The following is a 20,912-nucleotide window of genomic DNA, read 5'->3' on the forward strand; positions in this document are numbered from 1 at the left end:
TCAGTATCTCAAAGGTACATCTACTCTTGCACTTAAAAGAACTTTAAGTTATCATAAGTACATAAATTCATAAATATGAATTGTTAATCCATAGGAATAGTGTCAAATTAAATAAGGATAAAAGATAAATCAAACAATATATACATATACCTGATGCATTTGTTCTTCGTTCTACAGAATATCGAATTTGTTGTATCTCCCAAAGAACATACTGTAAAAATCCACATTCATATAACCATATTTTTATAGAAACAAAATGACAAACACACATAGTAGTGATTACTTCAAAAGCTAAGTGAAATAAGTAACTATAGTCCAATTGAGATATATTCTAAACGGTGAGTAGAATATCCGCACTATCTGTGTTTTTATGTTAAATACCCTTTGCCAGTTTGCCCATACTTTCCAAGTACTTTCAAGCTTGACCAATAATCGAGAATATTTGAAATCTGGGTAGAATGGTTAGGTAGTGCAAATTCACAGACCTGACTTATTTCCAATGAAAAACAATGATCCGGAAGGGTAAGTAGGTCATACTGTACATCAAGTTATAACAAATCCAGTAAATGATCTAATTCGGTAGGTCACATTCGTGAAAAGGGAAGGAATTGTAGTTACGACATGAGGAATACATATATCCGATATCATCTGTAATACGATTATCGAACAACTTTATAGATGATTGTAGCCAAATATCGTTAAATTTGAGCAGCAGGTTTTGAGGAGAATTTTTTATTTTTTTTTATAGACGACGACTGAAAAAAGATCTAAAAGGAAATGTCAGACCCAATCCTGACTCTCATATTCACAGTAAAGAATTATTAATACATCCGTCCAAAATGAAACACAAATGACGTTCGTTAAATTACATGCTTGTCTATACTTACACCAGTTGAACCGTTTACCATACTTTGAAAATAGATAGAGTTGGTTACTGAAACAGGGGTTTACACAATGTATTCCCTAGTTTCATTCCCTTCATAAACATAACAAACACTAAGTGAGACAGCTAGTTATTTTGAGCAAAGCGATAAATATGATGAAAATATGTTATCTTAACAATCTCATATATACTTCAAAGTTCAATCATAATAATGAATGTGTTTATTTTCGTCCACCTATGATAACTTTTAATTAATTGTAATTAGGAGCTATATGAGTGTTTCTATTGAAATGTTTAAAATACAAAAAATTATCATGATACTATAATGAGGATCTAAATGTGCGTTATCGTGTGCTATATCTACATGATATAGTCTAATCTGAAAACAACGTTCAAATCTAGCACGGCCATTGACGATTTCTAAATAACATGAACAAATGGATCACAAGACGTGACATTATAATTGCATCTTGTTTTTTTTCGACCAGTTAGTAGAACAGCCAAAACAGTGTCCAGATGAATTCCTTACTCGTCCTTAAATGAGATTCAAGACAAATATTAAAATGCCACTTCCGCAGGAAACACAATCTACCCACACATGTTTGATGTTATTAAATATTTGTTAAACATATTTTTGACACTGTTGGTGTTGGTTTTGGTCCTCAATGCTCTTCAACTTCGTACTTTATTTAGCCTTTTTAATAAATTTGTTCGAGCGTCATTGATAAGTCTTTTGTAGACGAAACGCGCGTCTGTCGTTCATATAAATTTTCAATCCTGGTATATATATGATGAGTGTATTTGCAGTTGTCTCCCTTCTAATAACAACTGATCGATACACAGAAGTCAGATAAAAACATATGCAGACGACCGTCGAAAAACATATAATATATAAGTGTTTACAAATATTTTGTTAAAACAAAATTATACATGTGCTGCACGCGAGGGTGATTTTACGTAATGAGTACACAACATTCAAAACGAATGGAATCTTCTTTTAATTATGGTAAGAGTTAAACTGTTTACATTTATCATGTTTATAGTTAGTGCATCAACCATGTGTATTGATTTTAATTAGTAATGCGAATATAATATAATCATGCGATAGGAAAAGTCATTCGAATTCATAATTCATAATCAATGAACTTTTATATAAAACACATGGTTTTCGAGGGGTTGAATTGAGTATGATTGCTTCGCGAGTTAATGTCGATTCCCCCTTGTAGATTCCTGACTACTGGACGGAGTTTTTTGTATTTTACCTTTAAAAATTATACCGCAAACTAATGTCATCAAATGCTTGGAAAATTTATCGACATTTATTTTATGAAAGAAGTTTTTAAAGTTTTATGCAATTGGATAACATGCAATCTGTTTAGCTCATTCAGTAATGCTACGAAGATAAATCATTCTATTTTTACAGAAAATACATAATTATGTAAACATTATCATTATTGAGAATATACGTAAATTATACCAAGTCTTCTCGCTACAACCACATTATGTCCATATGTGCATGCTAAACATTTCAATATGTGCATGCATGCCTTGATGTCACATGTTTGTTTAAACTATTGGATTTAACTTTTGAATTTCAGTCACATTTATATGTATAACATAAAGTTTTTTTTAAAGTTAGAATCATATTCACAACAGTGTGGTCCTGGCCATTGATTGACGACCTAAATTATCGCATTGACTGTGACAGATAATGTGAACGTTTGTCTGTAACGACCATTGCTCACTTATTACTTATTATAGAATTTAAACTGTGGGGTCACCAAAGGTTCTTAACGCCTTTAATAATAAAATAATTCGAAAATTATTCAGGAATAACCTTTATGTTTTGATTTATATTATTGATATAAATCAACACATCGTATTATTCCGGATTCGTTTTTCGAATTGCTTTATTCATGTGTTGAGAACCTTTGTTGACCCTACAGATTCAGTGTCTTTAAAAAGTACATAGTGAGCAGTGATTGTTACCAACAAACGTTCACCTAATCTGTTCCAGTCAATGGGATAATTTAGGTCGTCAATCAATGGCCAGGACCACACTGTTTTGAATATGATTCTAAATACGTCATTTCTATACGTATTAAAAGTTTCCAGCACTTTCAGAATCTTCATTCCGGCTGACGGTTAGTATAGAAATAGTTTATGTTTACGGCACGTAATCTTGATTCCCGTGAGACTGTGGGTATCTTAAATATTGTGTGCAGTATAAAATCAAACCATTTCATCCGTTTCCTCAACATATATGCAATCTCCCATACAGACAGAGTTATCGTCCTTTCCTCCTCAATCTGAGGAGGAAAGGACGATAACTCTGTCTTTATGGGAGATTGATGTAATACACGATGTCTACATTTCATGTTCACATGGTGATGGAAATCACGTGACAGATAAAACTCAAGACAGTTCACCGGAACTTCCGTTTTGCTATACTAACATCTTTTGTTTATGTCATCTGTTAAAATCTGATGTTTTCAAATGTCTCGTATATGCCAAATTTAGATAAAGCTTGTATGTCTAACAGCTTTTGTCTTCTGTTTGCTAAACTAAAACAAAAAAAGGTTCTTTTAAATTGATAAATCAGGAAGGAAAGAAGAACTTTAGACTTACACTGAAAAAATGGATAGGAGTGGAATTATTGCCTAGAGACCTCAAATCCCAATAATCTTCTTTAACAAGACAAAAACACTAAAATGCAATGATATGAAAAATTTACAATTTTAAATGTTCGATTTAATTTCAGATGAATATAAAAAAAGATGTGGTTTGAATCCAAATGAGACAACTATTTACCAAAGCTCAAATAAAGTTGATGCAAGAAATCAAAGACAACTGTACGGCCTTAAACAATAAGACGAAGCCCCTACTCGTCTATAAAACCACAGACATGAACAATATGAAAACAAAATCAATTGAGAAAACAAGGGGGCCTTTTTTGTAACAAAACAATTTACCAAAAAAACCCCGAAATTATAATAAATGGGAACCAGAGACAACTACTGAAATTTCAAACTCCTGTCTTATGACCAACTTAAAAAAATGAGGTGGGGGTAAACATGTTTGTGAGCCCTTAATCCCTACCCAACTTGGGAAAGTGATGTAACAGCACAGCACCAAAACCCACTATAAAAGCAGCTGAAAAAGGTTGAACTCAGCAGATCGAAACAAAGAAAATCATTCAACAAAAACACAGTTGAAGGTCATGGGAGGGTATATCTCTATCCCTCATCCGTAACAACACTTTGCTAATGTTTTGTGTTGCATGCAAATTTGATTAAGACCAAGTGCAACAGTCGTTAACATTTTGACTTTTAATTTTAATCCAATCGCTCAAATGTTGCGAACATTGTAGATGTTAAATTTGACCATACAACTATAGTATACACACATGATTGATAAGTAAGAAATAACAAAATGGATAGAAGAATTTACTTTATTGTCAGTCATTTAAATAGTGTTGCTTTTTATTGCTTATATATATATTTTACAATTTTCATGCATAAAAGTATAAACTTTTACGGTAAGGAGCAATTTATCTTTCGTATATGCTAAAAAAAAATAAGTTATCCATTGTAGATTTGTATTTTCGCCAGTTGTCTAGGAAAGAGAAATGTGACCTTTTTAATGATATTCGAAACGACACGGATGATGAATTAATAACAAAGTTCAACATGTTCAAAGATAATCCACTATACTTGTCATGTTTGTTTTGGTTTGGTAAGTAATGTTGACTCATTTGTTGTACATGTATCGAATATGAATATATATGTTACAGTGATTTTGTATAATCAGTGATTATGTAGAATCCCTGAAATTTTCAGGGATTAGGTAGAATCACTGGCTAGTTTAGGGATTATATTTTTTTTTTTTTTTTTTTTTTTTTTTTTTTGGAAGTAATCATACTTTATTGATATTTTTACATTTGTTAGTGGATACATCAAATACCGGTACCTTATCCCGGCCTCGTTAACCGTTAGTAGCATATAATTAATTTGATTAGTATTTGTTAGTTTCTTAACTGTAATATATACATTCATAAATCATTGTAAATTATAATATATCCAACTAAAAACATTATCAATATAGAATGATCAATAAATCTGAATAGATAAAAAAAATTAATAAATTATAAAGAATAAATAAATAAAAAAAACACAGAAGTTTTGAATTTTGGAAAAAAAAATAAAAAAAAATAAAAAAATAATAAATATATTTTACTTGCAGGATATATTTATTCAAATATTTGTATACAGGCAATAACTTAGAGGAACCTACATGTAGTTATAAACATAGACAAAACATCCAGCATATATATAAAACCAGCATATAACAGTATTAAATTATAATATAGGTGGTGGTGTGGATAAGGAAAGGAATGTACGTATAAATAATTCTGGTACATAATGTACCAATTTTTGATAATAAACTAGTCTTCTAAAATCGGAAGCCAGGGGTCCCAGCAGATATTGGCCTTATGGAAAGGTTTTCTTTTAAAAAATAAATTCTTTTCTAGTACCAGAGATTCTTTGAGGTAGTTTTTAAGTCCTGTAAAATTTACAATATTTTCACAGAGTTTAGTTCTGTAAATATAGAATTTTGTCAGGAGTATTATTAAGTTTTTTATCCTGTCATTTCCATTGTTACCTAAATTTCCAAATAAAATAATATCTATATTAACTGGAATCAATATTTGTGTTTGGTTATAAATCCAATCACCAAGTTCAATCCATAAATCTGAAATTTTATGGCATGTCCAAAATATGTGCTCAATATCTTCAATAGCTTCATTACAGAAAGTACATTTATCTGATTGTTTTACCTTAATTTTAAATAAAAATTCATTTGTGCCTATGATTCTGTGCACTATTCTGTACTGGAACCAATGAAGTTTAGAGCTTTTTGTGGTGTAGAAAGACATATTATGCACCTTTTTCCAATCAAAATTTTTTTTTAATCTTAAAGACCATTTATCTTCACAAGTAGGCCTAGTATTACTTTTTTCGAAGAAAATATTATACATATCTTTTGATCCTTTAACTGACAAAAAAAATGTTCTAATATTATTTGGTAGAACTGGTCCATGAACTTTATAAAGATTTTCTATAGAGATATTATGTTTAAGTGAATTTTGATATGATTTTATTGCTGATATAACTCCATTATAAACTAGAAAGTTAGATTTAATTTCATAAATATTTGTCCATTGTTCAAACGACATTAATTTACCCTCATTATCTACCAGATCGTTAATTAACAAAATACCGTTATTAGCCCAGTCTTTATAAAACACAGATCTGCTACCTATTTTAATATTTTCATTATTCCAAAGTGAAACTGTTAAAAATTCTTCTTCATTTTTTGGTTTAAGTTTATATTGCATTTCTGTCCATGCTTTAAAAACATCTTTCCAAAAGGGTTTTTTACATTTGTTTGGTGGGCCTAGAAATACTAGATCTTCAATATTAATATTTTCTGTACTTTCTATAAGTTTTTTGAGTTTTGTATTGTTTTTTAGCAACCGTCGGACCCACGTTAATTTTAACCCTTTTATATATTCTTCAATGTCTAACATTTTCAGCCCCCCAAATTTATGTTCCAGACATAATATTTTTCTTTTAATCTTGTCAGGCTTGTTTTCCCAAATAAATGAATATAGTGTATGAATAAGTTGTTTAAGAGTAGAATTGCATGGTGTTGGTAATGTTAGAAATAGATGATTTAATTTTGAAATAATTAGTGTCTTGATAATTGTTATCTTTCCCACTGGAGTAAGTGTTTGTCTAGACCAAATTTTGATTATATTTCCAATTTCTTTTATTTTAGGATAATAGTTCAAAGATTCCATTTCTTGCAAATTGACAGAAAAGTTTATTCCTAATAGTGTAAACCTACTGGAACCCCATTCCAATCCCCACTTTACACACATGGTATCTTGACTATATTTTTTCTTTCCTATCCACACCACCTTAGTTTTGTCTAAGTTCATTCGGAGACCAGACATTTCAGCATATTTATGTAATAAGCGGAGAGATGCGTCAAGGGACTCTGGTGTACCGTCAAGAATAATTGACGTGTCATCAGCATATTGAGAGATCAAATATTCAGTGTCATCTATTTTAATTCCCTTTATTTCTTTATTTTTTCTAATTAATATTCCAAGTATTTCTGCACATAAAAGAAATATATAAGGAGATAAAGGATCCCCTTGTCTACAACCCCTTTGAATTTCAAAGAATTCAGATAAAATACAATTTTGAGAAACTGCAGAACTTATATTTTTGTAAAAGGTTCTCACCCATTGTTTTATAGAGGGGCCGAAATTGAAAAAATCTAAAACTTCTTCAATGAAACTCCATGATACAGAATCAAAAGCTTTTTCAAAATCTATGAGAAGGAGCAGTCCTGGTAAATCATTTAGTTCTGTATGAAATAATATATCGTAAATAAGACGAGTATTCTCCCCTATAAATCTACCCGGAATAAAACCAGTCTGATCACTGTTAATAATTTGGGGTAGAACTAATTTTATACGTTCAGCTATGCAGCTTGATGCTAATTTATATGTGGTATTTAGTAAACTTATTGGTCGCCAATTTTTCATGAACTGTCTAGGTTTATCTCCCTTTGGTATACAGGTTATAATACCTTGTCTTTGAGTTATTGATAATTCCCCCTTTTCGTAACCATTATTTATAGACCGAAATACAAATTTTCCTATATCTATCCAAAAAAACTTGAAAAATTCATTTGTGAAACCATCTGACCCAGGGCTTTTTTCATTTTTCATTTTTCGCAAAGCTGTTGTTAATTCATCATAAGTAATTTCACCCTCCAAAGATTCTCTGATGGTATTATTTATTTTTTTAATATCAGTATCAGGGATTTCATTTTTTAGGTTGACCTTATTCAAACTTTCTGTTTTAGTATAAAGCCTTTTGTAATAATTGTTTGCTTCTTTTAATATTTTATCTTGCTCACTGATAGTGTCACCTTTTTCATTGACTAATTTTGGAATAGTTTTATTTATAAAATGTTTTGTTTCTAAATTTAGAAAACAGTTTGAAGGTTTTTCTCCTTCTTCTATCCATTGCACTTTGGATCTGATGTAAGAACCCCTCATCTTTTCTTGTCTTAATACTTTAAGCTCAGTTTTTTTTTTTTCAATTTCAAAAAATATTTCTTCTGACAATATTTGTTCTTCTAGTTTTTTAATATCTTCTAATAGTATTCTTTCTTTTTTATCTTTTTGTTTCTTCCTAAAAGAAGCATATGCAATTGATTTTCCTCTAATTTCTATTAATAAAGTTTCTAAAAAGAGTTGATCGGTTATAGTAAATTGAATTTCTAAGTCATTTATCTTTTCTAATGTTTCTCTGTTGTATACTACACTACCAACAATTTGACTAGCGTTTACATGTACATTAAATGCCGCTAAAAAAACAGTACTTTTAGGAAACATTACTAATCAGTACATTAAATGCCGCTATATAAACAGTACGTTTAGGGAACATTACTAGACAGTACATTAAATGCCGCTATATAAACAGTACTTTTAGGAAACATCAATAAACAGTACATTAAATGCCGCTATATAAACAGTACTTTTAGGAAACATCACTAAACAGTACATCAAATGCCGCTATATAAACAGTACTTTTAGGAAACATCACTATTCAGTAAATAAATTTTTATATCATTTTCAGTAATGTTGAGAAAAAGTTGTTTACAGTACTGAAAATTTCAGTCATTTATCAGTACTGAAAATTTCAGCCATTTTTCAGTACTGAAAATTTCAGCCATTTTTCAGTACTGAAAATTTCAGTCATTTTTCAGTACTGAAAATTTAAATCATTTTCAGAACTTAACTTTTTGTCATCTTTAAGTACTTCTACACATACAATATAAGGTCAACGTCAGAAAAATATAAAATGTTTTTATACTGCAACTAGTTGTGTTTATTCTATATAAAATATTGTAACAAAGCTCTATTGTGTACGATGTCAATTTCATCATGGCACACTTTCTCCACAATCATGGGTCCATGAAGGGATGAAAATAAGTCTTTCGTTTGTGTTACGATTTGAATAGCTATCAATTTATCATGTTATTAATTTATGTTGCAGTATAAAATCAATTTTAGGTCAATGTCAGAAAAATATAAACTTTTTTGTGCTTGGCGCAAAACTTGGGAAGGGCTCAGTAGAACCTCGCCCTTCCCCAGTTTCTTAGCCTCATACAAAAAATATGTATGAGACTGCGAAACTGGGATAGGGCAAGATTTTACTGCGCCCTTCCTTTCCCCAGTTTTATTCAGAATACTAAAAAGTTTATATCTTTATGAAATTGATCTAATATTGTTTTTTTCTTACTGTAACCTAAATTAAAATTGATTTTTAAATCGTAACTGTTATATATTATTAGCATAAATATCAAACTGTTTGTATCCCTTAATGAACCCCTGATTGCGGAGAAAGTATTGCATGATGAAATTGACATTGCATAAAATGATGAAATTGACATTGCATAAAATATAGAAATCAACGACAACGGAAGCCCGCAATGAACGGTGTTTTAATCTTTTGCTGACGACAACTTCCAAATCTACTTAGGACCAGAATTTTTTAAGGTAAAAAGTTACGAAATATATCAAAGTTAGTAGTTCATATTTCATTTGGTTAGTATGGTGATCACGAAATCAAATAACGTGTTCAAACTTGGGGCATTTTAGTTGGTTGCAGAACATGTCCGTCCTGGGACAACTCGGACCGTCTAAAAAAGACAGCTAGGACCATCTATAATGACAACTCAGACAAATACAAAAGGAACATGTTTACTAAGTTTCAAGTTGATTTTGACTTCAACAAAAACTACCTCGACCACAAACGTTTACCTGAAGTGGGACAGACAGATGGAGGAGTGCACGCACAGACCAGAAAACATAATGCCCATAATTGAGGCATAAAAAATTGTAAAATAACAACTTTAGAAAATTATGTATCAAGTATATTGCAGCAAAATAGGCTGGAAAGGGCTAAAAAGAAAAACAGTATCAGCGAATACATTGGTTGACAGAAAATAAGACTTTGAAATAAATAAATAAATAAAAGATTTAAGGAAAAATAACGAGTCTGATGAGAAATATCTAAATTGATACTTCTTTTTTATTCCAATTTTGAGTATATATAAAATTATAACGTAAGCATTAAATTTGCCTCAATGTAGTTACTGCCCTGTAATAAAAGTGAGTTATGTGTATCTGACACAATATAGCTCAAGTGAAACCCTTTTTCAGACATTTCAAGTATATTTTAAATAATATTAATAATCTTATTATATGAACTTTTCGGAAGTGTTTCACGACTTTTTTTGGGAAAAAAATAATTTTATGAAGAAACTGTTGCCATCTAATACGTTCGAATAGACCTGCAGAGTTTATTTTCAATGCATTGTAAGTCAGGTTATGTATTTTGAAACTACCACAGAACAAACCATTTATTTTTGTGATTATCAAGCCCCCCCCCCCCCCAGAATATTAAACAGTTGCCTCCTTAGAAGGACACTATATGGAAAACTAGCTGGATAAATAATAAAACACACGGACAATAACAGTAAGGGTACGACCTTTTGTTATTCTAAGGATGGGAATGGGGCAGCACGATTTTTTGCGGATTTTTTTTTATCATTTTTAAAGTCTTAACTTGTCGCTAAGCATGCCTATTGATTCCAGCTCTTACCAGGCCACCATATTTATATTCAAAGACCTCCTGCCACCTCCCCCTTTTAACCCCAAAAATTAATTGATTTTTTACTTATTAAACACGAGTTAAAATTGATTGATTGTTAGTTGTTTGCTTTTAACGTCAAGCGACTAATATTTCATATATAGTTTAGACAGGACGCGAAATTTAAAGTCATGTACGAAAAATGTATACAATATCATAACAAGTAAGGAGATTTGGTATGACTGCCAATTTGGCAACTATCAACTGGAGATCAATGAAGTAGTATTATCAATTATAACCAACCGTGCGGCCTTTGACAAAAAATGACAAATACCCATACTGTATATCAGTTATAAAAGGCCACGACAAAAAAAAATGTGAAACAATTAAGACGAAATAAACTAACGGCCTAAGGGACGACATCAAATTTCAATGAAGGATAACTAGAGGCTCTTAAAGCCTGTGTTGCGAACCTTGGTTTATGAGTGTATTAAACAAAGGAAAACGATAGACAAAATTGTTTTTTGGTGATTGTGATCTGTTCGTAGATCATACTTTACTCATCATTCTTGCTACTTACAATTTTCTCTATCTATAATGAACTTGGCCCTTTAGTTACAGAGGAACACATTTTGTAACAAAATTGTTAAAAATTGACTATAAAGGGCAATAACTCCTATAGGGGTCAATTGACCATTTCGGTCATGTTGACTTATATGTAGATCTTAATTTGCTGAACATTAATGCTATTTGCAGTTTATCTCTATATATGATACCATTCAAGATAATAACCAAAAACGGCTAAATTTCTTTAAAAATCACCAATTGGGGGACAGCAACCAACCAACCAGTTGTATAATTCATATGAAAATTTTAGAGCAGATATATAAAAATATACTTAAATAATGATTTTGGCTCAGTTTGGTTGAATTTGGTCCAGTAGTTTCAGAGGAGAAGATTTTTGTAAAAATTTTATGAAAAATTGGTAAAAAAATGACTATTAAGTGCAAAAACTCCTTAAGGGATCAACTTACCATTTCAATCATGTTGATTTTTTTTAGATCTTACTTTGGTGAACATAATGGCTGTTTACAGTTGATCTCTATCTATAATAATTTTCAAGATAATAACAGAAAACGGACAAAATTTCCTTAAAATTACCAATTCAGAGACAGTAACCCAACAACCCATTGTGCGATTCATCTGAAAATTTCAGGGCAGATAGATCTTGACCTACAGTGGAGATCACTTCTAACCTCTCATTAAATCTGTCAGAATCTGTCAGGAGAACTGTTCTAGAACAGTACGTAGAACTGTCAGCCTGACACCTTTTAGTCAGTTCTAGGTTAGAACTGTTCTAGCTAGAACGGATTTGGTCAGTTCTACCTAGAACTGATTTGGACAGTTCTACCTAGAACTGATCCTGACAGTTCTACCCTAGAACTGATTTGGACAGTTCTACCTAGAACTGGTCCTGACAGTTCTACCCTAGAACAGTTTTAGTCAGTTCTACTTCTAGAACAGTTCTGCGGTTAGAATTGATTACAAATTCTACGGCTAGAATTGATTTATAAATTCTAAGGCTAGAATTGATTTATAATTCCTACGGCTAAAATTGATTTATAAATTCTACGTCTAGAATTATTTTATAAGTTTTAAGAACTCTTTGTCTAAATATAAAGGCTTCGGCAAAATAGCGATTAATATTAATATAAGGAGTTTTGCTATTTTGCCGGTCTTATTTCAAATTTTTCGTCGGTAAGAGAACATGTTAAACTCGCCATATTCTGCATGTATGTGACTGTTCTAAGTCAGCAGCCTGTTATTCAGTGATTTCTTTTGTTGATGTGTTACATAAATTATTTGTTTTTCTTTCATTTTTTGAACATAAATTAAGCCGTTAATAGTGGGGGGGGGGGATTATCATTTCAATTGTTTTACATTTGTCATTCGGGTAGTCAGGATGGCTCGTTTTACATAGCAAAATTATCTGACCTTAATGTAATATGTTATTCCGGCCTAAACCACCAGGGACGGATCAAGCAGTTTAAAAAGGGGGGGGGGGGTCCCAACCCAGGAAAAAAGGGGGGTCCATCTAAATGTCCTTATTCAAAATGCTTTTGACTGCATCAATCTAAACTGACCTTATTTGCTCTTTCTTCCTGCAAATCTATATAACTGCACAGTAATTCAGTTATAATTTTAGGTCAAGAGGGACTGTAATATACAAGTATCAGCAATATTGGAATACAATGACCTCAAATTTTGGTCGCATGAATTTAAAGTGCCAGAATGACCTTCAAAGTATTGAATTGTAAACAAATATCAGTAGTTTTCATACTTCAGACCCGAGTCGTGTAATAAAATATTTTGACTGCATCAATTTAAACTGACCTTATTTGCTCTTTCTTTCTGCAAATCTATATAGCTGTACAGTAATTCAGCTATAATTTTAGATCAAGAGGGACTGTAACATACAAGTTACAGCAATATTGGAAAACAATGACCTCAAAATTTTGTTCACATGAATTTATAGTGTCAGCATATCCTCTTTTTATTTAAAGTATTGAATCTTAAACAAATATCAGTAGTTTTCATACTTCAGACTGAGTCGTGTAATAAAATCCTTTGACCGCATCAATTTAAACTGACCTTATTTGCTCTTTCTTTCTTCAAATCTATATTGTTGCTCAGTAATTTGGTTATAATTTCAAGTCAAGAGGGACTATAATATACAAGTTACAGCAATATTGGAAAACAATGACCTCAATTTTTTTTCGCATGAATTTATAGTGCCATATCCTCTTTTTATTCAAAGTATTGAATCGTAAACAAATATCAGTATTTTTCATACTTCAGACTGAGTCTTGTCATAAAATCTTTTGACCGCATCAACCAAAACTATTTGCTTTTTTTTTTATGCAAGTCTATATAGTTGGACAGTACTTCAGTTATAATTTTAGGTCAAGAGGGAGTGTAGTTTATTAATAACTTCAATATTGGAAATCAGCAACCACAAAAAAAAAATAGCATCAATTGAGAGTGCCAGCATTTCCTACTTTTATTCAAAATATTGCATCAGAAACAAACATCAGTTAGTTTTCATACCTCAGACTGACTCATGTAACAAAAATATGTGTCTGAGCAACAACAGCCCAACCATAGAGCAGACAACAACCGATCACGATGGATTGTATAATTCAAATGACAGCGTGTCCTCTTTTTTTTCAAAATATTGAATTGTTAACATATTTCAGTAGTGTCGATATATCAGACTGAGTCATTTTAATAACAACATTATTTGACCGCATCAATAAAAACTGAACATATATTCTTTATCATGTAAATATATATGGCCTCATTGTAAACCAATAATATTTCTATGTCAGGACAGATATTGTACTATGATAAAGAGCCTGGACACCAAATTTTGTCCACATCAATTTACATGTAGAGTGCCATTATTTCCTCTCTGTATCGATAATATTATTATTTAAGGAATGACTGTAATATTTTTCTGTCTATGAAGAAATAACATAAAAAATTTGGTGCACACTGAACAATGTGTGTACATACTTGCCAACCTCTGACAATAGAAAATCATGTCATGACATGACATGACATGTCAAAAAGCGTGTGAAAACGCGTGAGGTAGATGCGGACTTTTTAATACATGTATGAATGTGGTGATGTTCATTAGTTCACAGTGTGTAGCGGGTTTTTTTAACAGTGAGCACCACATTTTTTATGTTATTTCGAATAGACAGAAAAAAATATTAGTCATTTCTTACAATTTAATTCTAATTTCCATTTTAACAAATATTTAAACATGTTAAACCTTGGCAAACCATGAAAAAACGTTGATGACGTTAAGGTCACATGACTAACTTATGTTTATGGGCGCTGATAACAAAGTAACGTCAGAAGACTCATTACATCCAAAATTAAATTATTAAATAATGAACCGTCACAATAGTGACTTTTTAACAAAACTATTTAAAGGCATCATCCAACACTCACATGATTGATTCATATACTTTATTTTAAAATGAAAAGTACATGTATGAGAAGTTCTCTTCTTGGAATTATAGTATACTGACTATACTGTTAATATAATTTGAAGAAGGACAGTGATTGGTTTTGTTTGTAGCCTAACGTCCAGTGGCAAATATTTCATTCATGTTCAGATCGAGTATATTTTTCTGACGTTCCAGACTACAAGATATTATTTATAATCATGATTATCGTTATGATTCAGTTATGGATAAGTTTGGCAACGATATAATGCAAATGCACATAGTTTTTTTTACGTTTAACAACACTGTTTTCATTAATCCCATGATTCATCCACTGTACGATTTTCGTTTGAACATTTGTCAAAACAGAATCCTCTGTATCTGTATCTGTATGTTCTTCTTCTTCTTCTTCTTCCGTTAAGGAGTTGACCTCATATTTGAGTGATTAACTAACTCCGCTCGGTAAAACAGGATGCTTCTCCATTGATTAAAAGTGAATATTAACAAAATTATTAAAACTATTTACACTGTACAATTTGGCAAACTGATGTCTAGTTAGGCTGTATCTGGGTCCAGGGCACACTGGCAATCTGGCCCTGAACTCTTCGAGTGTTGGTGCAGCTGCTACTGTGCCTGGCAGAAGGTTCCAGTCCCTTATAGAGCGTGGGAAGAAGGAGTTGTTGTAAACTTCCTTAGTAGCTCTTATCTGTCTAAGTCTGTGGCCACCCCTTGTTCTGTTGTCCCCAGGTGTGTAGTAGATAGCTGGTTGTATCTCCACTAGTTGGTTCTGTATCTTGTAGCATAGTACGAGTCGCTGTTTAATTCGTCTATACTGTAGTGGATCCCACTGGAGTTGGTCTAATAATCCAGTGACGCACCCTGGGGAAGTGTCTGTGTACTCGTTGTAGACAAATCGTGCTGCTTTACGCTGTACCCGGTCGATGTCTTTGATCAATGTGGTTTGATGGGGGTCCCACACTGTGGCAGCGTACTCAATCGATGGTCTGATGAGAGCACAATAGGCTGTGTTTTTAACAGATGGTTTGCATCGGCCAAGGTTTCTGCGGAGAAAACCGAGGGTCCTGGTTGCTTTTCCTGTGGTGTTAATAATGTGCTTATTCCACTGTAGGTCTTGACTAATGGTAACTCCAAGGTACTTTCCGCTATCAACAACTTCTAGTTGGTGTCCGTGCAAGGTGTATGTTGTTTGCAGGGTGTTGCGCTTGTTAGATATCCTCATGACTGTGCACTTTTCTGGATGGAAACACATCTGCCACTTGTGTTCCCACTCTTCCAGAGCAGTGAGGTCTCTCTGTAGAGTTGCAGCATCATCAGGATTTCTAATTTTTCTGTACACCAGGCTATCGTCCGCAAACAACCTTACATCTGAAGATGTACAATCTGGCATGTCGTTGATATATGTCAGGAATAGTAGAGGACCTAAGACTGTCCCTTGTGGAACTCCTGATAGTACATCTAAAGGAGATGATGTATGTCCTTCTAGTACAACTGACTGGGTTCTACTGCTTAGGAAGTCCTTTATCCAGTTCAATGTTGATCCTTTCACCCCGTAGTATGCCAGTTTCAAAAGCAAGCGTTCGTGTGGTACCTTGTCAAAGGCTTTTGAAAAATCCAGTAAGATGATGTCAGTCTGGTGCCCCTGGTCCATGTTTTTGGCAATCTGGTTTAGTGTTACCACTAACTGGGTCTCACAGGAACGTCGACTTCTGAAACCATGTTGTTCGTCGCATAGAATGTTATGTCGATCAAAGTGATCCATGACTGTACTATGTATAATGTGCTCTAGCAGTTTGCATGCTATGGATGTTAATGACACAGGCCTGTAATTAGAGGGTTGGTGTTTCTCTCCTTTCTTGAAGATTGGCACGATGTTTGCCTTCCGCCATTCGTCTGGAATCTTACCCTCGTCCAGGGAACGCTGGAACATCCGGGTAAGATATGGAGCTAGTGATTCAGCTGCCTGTTTGAGAATGTTTGCTGGAACTTCATCAGGGCCTGTTGCTTTGAATGGTCGTAATCCCTTTAATAGTTTGTAGACACCTCTTTCATGGATGACGATATTGTCCATGGTTGGATGTGGACTTGTGCCTAGGTCAGGTAGCGTACTGGTATCTTCTTTGGTGTACACTGACTGGAATTGCTGGTTCAGTATAGATGCCTTAGTATCTGTGTCACTATGTAGGAAGCCATCTTTTGACTTCAAGGTCACAATCTGGGATGCATCTTGTTTCCGGCTCTTCACATATGACCAGAATCTTTTAGGGTTTTTCTGCAAGTCGTCGCTTACTATATCTTCCATGTAGTTACTGTGTGCTTGTCTAGCCTCCTTCTGTAGTTGCGATTTCAGAAATTTGTATTTCTTTATGTCTCTTGTTTTCCCACTGCTTTTGGCAAGGGTATAAGCCCTCTGCTTTTTGTTACTGAGTCGTCTAAGCTCTGAGTTCATCCATGGGTGGGAATGTTTTGTTAAGGTGTTCCTGGTTGGTACATGTTGGTTGATGGCATCTAAAATCAAGCCTTTTATGTTGGTCCAAAGACTGTTGACATCCTCAAAATCTGTGTTTTTAAAGATGTTGTATTTTTCTTTGAGGTGTTGATTAATCATGGCGATGTTAGCTTTTTTCCATAGATATATTTTTCTCTTTTGCTGTTTGGGTTTTTGTAAGCCGTGTGAAAAGTCTAGAAGAACAATATCATGGTCACTGTTCCCGAGAGGTGGTATGGTTTTACATCTATTGAGTTGGCCTGGATGGGATGTAAAAAGCACATCTAAGGTGTTATCTCCCCTGGTTGGTTTGTCTACCAACTGTTGTATGTTTAGGTTGGCTGCCATTTCAAGAAATGCATTATTAATATCTCTTGATGTTTGAGTACCCTGTATTGTGTAGTTTTTCCAGTCAATGTCTGGTAAGTTGAAGTCTCCACCAAGGATGAAAATACTACTTTTGTGTTTTTTGCGTAGATCAGTGATGTCTTGTATTGCATTGTTTGCAGTTTGTTGATCAAGCCTATTTGGTGGTCTATATAAGCAGGTTATTATGGCTTTCTTTTTCTGGTTTATGTTGATGCTCCCAGATATGAGTTCTGTATCTTTCCCTGACTTAAGATGACTAAGTCCAAGTGTTGTCTTTGCTGCTATGAGGACTCCTCCATGGGCGTCTGTTTTCCTGTCCCTGCGTATGACATCGTAACCAAGTTCTGGGGGGAAAATTTCACTTGTGTTGATTTTGTCGCATAACCAAGTTTCAGTTCCTAAGATGATATCTGGACGAGCGGACTCCAGCATAACCTGGAGATCATTTCTTTTATTCTTTACGCTTTGAAAATTGATAAGCAGTACTCGGAGTTGCTTCTGTGACTTTTTGTTGGATTGTTGCTGGCTTTTAGTATGGGTGTCTGAGCGTTTTGGTGATGATGATGCTATAGGGTCACCTATACTAGTGTCAATTTCAGATGATATATTTAAATCAGTCTTGCTCACTTCTGATGTACATGATGATAATACTGAGTAGGTGTTGCTATCAGCTGAATCAATCAGATCATAGAGAACAGTTGAGTGGTTAGGAGCGTTACATACTACGCAATACCATGAAGCTGATATATTTGCAAGGCTTGAATATTCCTTCGAGTCAATGCCTGTACAAGGTGCGTGGTACCAATTATTGCATTCATCACATGCAAGAGCTTTTTGTCCCCACCGACAAGCTTTGTCGCATATGGCACACGGGTATTTTGGAGTTCTTGGGCCTGGGTTTCTTTCAATACCACCTATTAATAATAACAGTTTTATATATGCAGAGTTCTTATCTTTAAGTAACTTCTCGTTACTCCTGTAATTAGCTGTGATTTTAATCCAGTGATATAAACATGTGTCTGTTGATATAGTTGTTACAGGAATCAGAGAGATTGAGTATTCTCTGGACGTATATCTAGTTGTTTGTATATGTAAGGGGCTATGGTGTGTTTGTCTTACCGTCGTAGCCAGGTAGAAATAGATGACTGTGAACCACACTGACATTGTTTATGTTTTGAACTAAACCGGAAGTGGTATTCGTGATGAGTTTTCGATCTGTTTGAGTTTCGAATCAAAATTGAAAAAAGTTCATTTTCCTCCTGGTGGTCCTGGGGTAAGTATTTACAGATGATTGTGTTGTGAGATGATATGTGACACTTATCTGATCGTGGAAATGTACCAAAGATTGTAATAAATAAGTGTTTTAGGTAAAATTTTCAGGTAGTCAAGAAGAAGCGTCCTGTTGCACCGAGCATGCGCAAAATCAAAATGTTACACAGTGCAGGATCCGATCGCGGATATATGCGCACTGGAAGGAGAGCGGGTTGGTTAGTCCAACCGTTGGAGGGCAGCCGTGAAACCCTCAACTGTCTTTTGACATGCAGTTACCTCGTCCAGATGGTTCCACTCAACTATTGTTTTTGGAAAAAAAAGAGTTCTTTCGAATGTCTGTTTTGCAGTCTATTAATTTATACGATCTGCTATTTCTGGTTTCTTGTCTTTCCACTATGTTCGAATATATCCTAAATCATAAATGTAAATCCAAGGCAAACAAGGTAAATTAAGATTAAACTTCCTTGAATTAAATGCAGAGTAACTGTTATATTTACGAAGAGACTGTTAAAGACGGGGAACGAAAAACGTAAACAATGATGTTATATTTGCAATCTTATAAAAATATTTCTCCGATGATTTGGATAACCTCCTATTCACTTCGATATTTGTACATGTAACTTTTGATCAGTAAAAAATATAGAAAAATCTGCTATTAAATATAGTAAAGTAATTGGAACTGATTTTTCTTCTAAATTCTAAAGTGCCCTCTGTGCAGTGACGTCATTTAGAACTGTTCTTCAGTCCTGACTGATTTGGTCAGTTCTGCTGGACAGTTCTACGGTTAGAACTGATTTGGTCAGTTCTACCTAGAACTGATCCTGACAGTTCTACCCTAGAACTGATCCTGACAGTTCTACCTAGAACTGATTTAGTCAGTTCTTCCTAGAACTGATCCTGACAGTTCTACCTAGAACAGTTCTAGGGTAGAACTGTTCTAGCTAGAACTGTTCTAGGACAGGTTAGAACAGTTCTATGACAGATTATTCTGACAGTTCTAATGAGAGGTTAGAAGTGATCTCCACTGTAGTTAACAATTTTATCCCTCTTCAGATTTGCTCTAAATGCTTTGGTTTCAGAATGATAAGCCAAAATATACATTTAACCCCTATGTTCTATTATTAGCCATGGAGGCCATCTTGGTTAGTTTGGTTAGTTTGGCGGGTCACCGGACACAATTTTTAAACTAGATACCCCAATCATGGTTGTGGCTAAGTTTGGTTAAATTTGGCCCAGTAGTTTCAGAGGAGAAAATTTGTTTATAAGTTAACGACGACGGACGCTCAAAATTCTGATTTGTGGACTTATTTTTCCTGTCGACAGGAATACATAACTTTTTTGTATTAAAAGATAAACAGATAAACATAATCTGTTTTATGTTATATTATTTGTAAAGAATGTTTTATATTTAAAATGTTCTTTAAATGTGTGTAATTTGTTGTTTTTTTCTTCTTCAAATAATCCATATTTTTTTAACGAAAGTTTACTTTTGAACACTATTTTTATTTGTTTTTTTAAACTGAAAAAAGTTTTAAATGTCTGAATATCTATATTATTTCTTTTTATTAAACATAATTTGGCTAATTTATAAACTCTACACTTTAATTCTTTTTTTGCCAAATTGTGTCCTGTTACCAGGAAATGGTAAACATATGGGGCTAAGGGTAGTAATATTTTTTTGTTAAGCTCATGTGGCTCTATTGAACTAATAAAGTTTAATTCCGCGTTCACACTACGATCTGTGAAAAAATGCAAATGTTGACGATCGTAGTGCGATCTTGAAGATCACAGTAAGTTCGTATCACGGTCGTGGTGAGGTCTTCAAGTTCGTGATGAGCGTATACAACTTTGAACATGTTCAAAGCAATCGTGGTGGAATCAGGTATTAATGAGTTCGCACTAAGGTCGTGGTAAGATCGCAAAGGTCGCTGTATCATTCTAGCGAGAGCGTAGTGAAAGCGGGATTCTATTCGAAGAGACCAGTACCATAGTGTGGAAACGGAACTGTACGGTTTTCTAATAATTTGGTCACTCGGGAGGCTGTCAAAGGGGGCCCCGACATTTGCAAAAAAAACAAGTTGCTTGATGAAAATTTGATGAACTCTTATGTTACTATATATAGCTAT

The 20,912-nt window shown here is 33.5% G+C and overlaps 1 protein-coding gene across 1 annotated transcript in view; it reads left to right on the forward strand.

Moving 5' to 3' along the window:
* Nucleotides 1–4,580: 4,580 nt before the first annotated feature.
* LOC134696721 (uncharacterized) overlaps nucleotides 4,581–20,912 on the forward strand; it is a 45,305-nt gene continuing 28,973 nt past the window's right edge. Inside the window, exon 1 of the mRNA XM_063558645.1 lies at nucleotides 4,581–4,618. The gene's annotated coding sequence lies outside the window, so the exon portion shown is untranslated. The remainder of the gene's footprint in view (nucleotides 4,619–20,912) is intronic.

Source organism: Mytilus trossulus, chromosome 14 (assembly GCF_036588685.1).
Source record: "Mytilus trossulus isolate FHL-02 chromosome 14, PNRI_Mtr1.1.1.hap1, whole genome shotgun sequence".
In the NCBI taxonomy this organism is placed as follows: domain Eukaryota; kingdom Metazoa; phylum Mollusca; class Bivalvia; order Mytilida; family Mytilidae; genus Mytilus; species Mytilus trossulus.